General features: G+C 37.2%; 1 pseudogene; it reads left to right on the top strand.

Annotated features, from left to right (window-relative positions):
• Positions 1-892: 892 nt before the first annotated feature.
• On the top strand, positions 893-2091 carry LOC101552308 (transcription factor A, mitochondrial-like; annotated as a pseudogene).
• The last annotated feature ends 3379 nt before the right edge of the window (positions 2092-5470 follow it).

Raw genomic sequence — 5470 nt, 5'->3', positions numbered from 1 at the left:
AGCCACAATAGCCCCCAGGGAAGAAACACTGCTTTAAACCATAGAGTCAAAGCACCAGTCACACAGGGACACTCAAAACACTTTCCCCAGTAGTGATGGCTCTGCTCATTAAACCGTCAACCAAGCCCTGGGTGGTGGGCACAGGACAGCACACCGGTCTTCACAGGCAGATCTAGGTGCCTTCCTGTACCCCCACTCTGAACCAAATCTGTACGACGGTGTGGGCTGTGGACAAATGAGGTGGGGTGTGCACAGACAATCAGCAAGGGGCTCTCTTTCCCACCCCAGCAAAGGCGGGCACCCTGATCTCAGCGATCTTCATCTCTATTTCCGGTTCCAAAAAATACCTATATGTGCTTTCAAAGAATCTATTCAGTGCATATTTGTTGAACTAACATAAGCAGCAGAAATAATGAATGCCCATATAAAGATAAGTTGTCTCCGTGGAGACAGAGGAGAGGATAAAAAGCACCAGGATTTCAGAAGTGCTGAGAAAGAGAGCTCTAGCAGCCAAGAGGAACTGCCCAGGAGTGGACAAGAAGGAAAAGGGAAAGACAGAAGTGGCTGGACTCACCCAGAAATAAAAGCAAGAAACAAAAGATTGTCCGAATGGGAGAGTCTATTGTTTGGTTCTCTGGTGCTTTAAAAGGCTGGAAAAATTAATTACCTTTATTATAATTTATATATATACTCATTATATAAAATATAATATAGAGAGATACATATACAGAAAAGACCACTTAGATTTTTAGGGGTATATACTTTCCATTCATTAATGGTCTAGATTGAAAATCTACCAAATAGGGTTCACGTTGTCCTTGTGGGGCTTGTTCTTTTGTGTCTGGCGGCTCTAGGAAGTTGGTGCCCGGTGGCTTGCTTGTCAGGGGGTGCAATGGCTTTTCTCCGAGGTGTATGGGGCTTGCTTAGTGCCCTGGGAAAGTCCGGAGTGCACCCGTGCTTGGCCTATGTACGTTCCCCTCAGTTTTGTATTCTTACCGAGATGGTTTTCATCCATGACCGGTTATCCAAGGAAGCCCATGACTTCTTATGTTCGATTTTCTAAAGAACAACTACCAATATTTAAAGCTCAGGACCCAGATGCAAAAAAAAAAAAAAATTCAGAACTAATTAAAAAGAAATTGCCCAGCTATGAAAGAAACTTCCTGATTCAGAGAAAAAAGTATATGAAGATGCTTACAGGGCAGAATGGGAGGCATACACAGAAGAATTAAACAGAATTCAGAAACAGCTAACCCCAAGTCAGATTGTATCCTTGGAAAAAGAAACTTCGCAAAAACATTTGAAAAAGAAAGCATTACTAAAGAAGAGAGAGTTAACACTGCTTGGGAAACCAAAAAGACATCTCTGGGCTTACATTTTTTTTTTAATTTTTATTATATCACCATGAGAAAAGATACAGTTTTCAGGTTTATGTCTCAGTTATACAATATTCAAACACCATCCCTTCACCAGTGCCCATATCCCACCACCAGAATCCCCAGTATACCCCCTGCCCCCCACCCCCCACTGTATAACTGATGAATTTCACTTCATTTTCTCTTTACCTTGATTACGTTCCATATTGCAAAACAAAACTCACTATTATTGTTGGAGTTTCCCCCCAAGAAAGACAGCCCTATTAAGGAAGCATTTGATAATTGGTTTTCCATTAAAAGATTGTATGTTTTCAGTTTTTAGAAAAGGTCGTGCAGCCACGCTAGCGGCCGCGTGGCTCGGATGTGTTCCAGTCCCGCAACCCGGAGCCGTGTTACTTGCTGCTCAGTGTCGCCAGGGCTCCATTTGGAGAAGGCGTCCCAGCTGTACCTCCTGGATCCCTGGTGTTGTTGGACTGGGCTTACATTTTTATGGCTGGAAGATTTCAAGAAGCTAAGGACTGTTCATCACAGAACAAGCTGAGAACTGTAAATGAAAACTGGAAAACCTTTCTAGCTCTCAAAAACAAGTATATATCCAATGTGCTGAAGATGATAAAGTTCATTATTATAATGAAGTGAAAGCTTGGGAGGAAAAGTGGTTGAAGCTGGACAAACTGATCTTCTCTGTCGCAAAACAAAGTCCTCAGCAAAATAAGACATTGAGAGTTATTAAAAATAGAAGATTGAGTTAGGTTTTTAATGGATAGACACAAGAAACTAATTAAGCATCAAAACCTGAAGCTATTGTAAAACTAGAAAGAATGAAGTTAGAAAACACTTAATTTAATTCTTTTTTTTTTAAGTCCCATGAACTTCTGAGAGTTGAATATGTCTTGTATTAGTTTTTTGCTTTAAAATCCAAAACAGGTAAAATTTCACGTGAAATTTATGTTTAGGAACTACTAAAGGTCAAAATCATCCCTGGAATGTTCAGTGAATCATTTTACTTTGATAAAGGTAAATAAAGCTGTGAACTTTTTTTATACTTGATAACTATGGAAAAATATTCTTGTTTCCTTATATTGTGGAGACAGGAATTTCCTATTCAGATGTTCCAAAGTATAGAAATCATAGTATTGTATGGTATAATTGTGCATTTTTGAGACTTCCCAAAACTCATCTACGTTAATTCCAATTCATAGGTATGACTAATACTATACTCAAAGTTGATGCTTGCATATGCAAGGAATTAGATTGCAGAATTTTATAAATGGAATAGAGAGATTTAAAAACCTTTTCCTCATTGTCTTTTTTCCTAGAGTAAAAATTAAGAAATTATGTACTAAATCTATACATACTGTTTTGTATTGCATAGAATAAAATGTTTAAATATTTCCAGATTGTGTTTTAAGATGAAAGACTCACAACTTGTCTTTCCTTTTTCTTCCCTTATTAAGTGGGGATTTATAATCCAAAATATTTTCTTCTTTCATGTGAACGTACTTATCCAGAAAGTAGAGAGTTTGCCTGGTCTAAATTTTAAAATTTTAATTTTTTAATTTTCAGAGGTCTCCAGTCTGTACATTTAGAACCTATAATTTTAAAGAATTTTGCATAGCATATAAAAACCTGTACATAAGGCACAGCCAACTTTGATCTGTGCTCCAAGTCCACCCTAGTGCTTTCTTTTCAGAACCAGTGAGCTATCAGTTGTGTTTTCAATTTTAAATGGTTGGAAACAATTTTTCAAGACACTGAAAATTAATAGAAGATTCAGTATCCATAAGTAGTTTTTTGGAACACTGCCATACATTGTTTATGGCTTTTTTTTGGTGCTACTTTGACAAAGTTGAATAGCTACTACAGAGACAGTAGACTACAAAATCTTAAATTATTTTCTCTCTGGCCCTTTATAAAAATTTACCAGCCCCTGTTCTACAGTATAGTATGACTAGTATTCAACACATTGATGTTTTAGTTGATCAATTGTTGCGTGGTTTTGTTTGTTTTATTTTTCATGGATTTTTGTTTAAGAATATTCATCTTAAGAGGAAAGAGGTTAAATCACCAAGCCTTATGGTGTTAGCAAGGAAAACAATTTTTCATTTCAAATTATATTGTATGATTTTAAAAATAATCCATGTAGTATGGAGTTGGTGTTTTCTTATTTGCTGTCACTTGGTAAAATAAATCTTGAGTTTTCCAGTAGTACATATCTAGAGCCATACCAATCTTTTAAAATTTAAAAAATTCTCTTAAGGGTGCCAGGGAGATAGTACAGAGGGTAGGGCACTTGCCTGGTGCACCACCTGGTTTGATCCCAGGCATCCCGTATGATCCCCTGATCACCACTCTGAGTGGTTCTTTTTGCTTTTTTTTTTCTTTTTGGGTCACACCCAGTGATGCACAGGGGTTAACTCCTGGTTCTGCACCAGGAATAATTCCTGGAGGTACTCGAGGGACCATGTGGGATGCTGGGAATCAAATCCAGGTCAACTGCATGCAAGGAAAACACCCTACCTGCTATGCTATCTCTCCAGTTCCTCTGAGTGGTTCTTGAGCTCAGAGCCATGAAAAACCCCTGAGCACTGTCAGGTGTGGCTCCAAGACAAAAATTTTTTAAATTCTCTTAAGAAAGTTGAGTAAAGACTTTGAAAATTCCCAGTATCTTTTTGAGCAAAATAATTCATCTTTCATCAGTTCACAGGAATAAGGTAGCTCAACATTTAAATTACATATGTAAATATGTAATTTATATTATGCAGAATATTTTGAAATTATAGATTCTACATCTTCAGAAAAATTGTTAAATTTTTTTTCTTCATGGATAGAAAATACAGTCATGAAAACAAAAATGATACAATTGTTATGTACTGCTGAGGTTGACAGGAGTTGAAGAGAAAAGTACAACATTAAAGGAAGCATAAGATTTTATATGTGTTTGCTGGGGGAAAAGGCAGCTCAGATAGAAAAAGAATCACCAAGTAAAGGATGCTTGGAGGACCCGCTCGAGATGGGAGATGTGTACTGAAAGTCGACTATAGACCAAACATGATGGCCACTTAATACCTGCATTGCAGACCACAACACCCTAAAAGATAGAGTAAAAAGGGAATCCTGGAATCCACCTGCCACAGGGTAGGGAGAGGGGGGTGAGGGAAGGGATACTGGGAACACTGGTGGTGGAGAATGGGTACTGGTGGAGGGATGGGTACTCGATCATTGTATGACTGAAACATAAGCATGAAAGTTTGTAAGTCTGTAAATGCATCTCACAGTGATTCATTACAAAAATAAAAATAAAAAAATTTTAAAGATTTTATATGTGTCTATATGTCTACACATATATAGACAGAGACAGTGAGCTGAGTATTGATAAATAGCTTTCTCCTGTGGTTATAAGTGTGGGACAAAGCCTGAAGTTAGTAAAATTAGTACCATGGATCTGAGATTAGCATATTAAGGGGTAGACAGTTAATATGCTAGTTAATATGAGGAGGAAGAAATTATAGTATCTATCACAGCCTTTATTAGTTGGGTTTCTAAGAGAGAATTAAGTCCAAATTCTTGGTGACATAGAATGTACTGATTATGTACTATCCTAAAGAGAACAGAGAAAGTCTTAACTTGAGTTGCTGTGTTCTGTGCTTCACGTGAACTTCACATGAGGTATTTTTCATGAACACTAGAGAATGGGTAAGGTAGAAAAGTGAGTTATGTAAACACCTGCAGGACATGTGGAGTATAAAACACATCTTTGAAATTATTCTCTTCAGACCTTTTCTCATTTAATTGCCTAAGCTGTACATATTTGGATCATATCTTACCAGGTGTATTGGATCATATCTTACCAGGTGTATTGGAGATTTCAGTGTTTGCTAAGGTCTCAAGCAATTGCAATTTAATATGGAAAGCAATGCAACATGAAAGGAACTGGAGCAAATATTACACAACAAAAAGGAGGGTTTTTTTATGTTAGAAAATAGCATACACCAAATTTCATGCGATTAAGTAATGGGCACAAGTTTTCTAAAGAGTAAAAATTTATCAGTAACCAGTGGCTGCTCATAGAGCTTTATTACTTACCTAGACTT

This window comes from Sorex araneus, chromosome 5 (genome assembly GCF_027595985.1).
Source record: "Sorex araneus isolate mSorAra2 chromosome 5, mSorAra2.pri, whole genome shotgun sequence".
NCBI lineage: Eukaryota > Metazoa > Chordata > Mammalia > Eulipotyphla > Soricidae > Sorex > Sorex araneus.
This window is presented reverse-complemented; position numbering and strand designations above follow the sequence as displayed.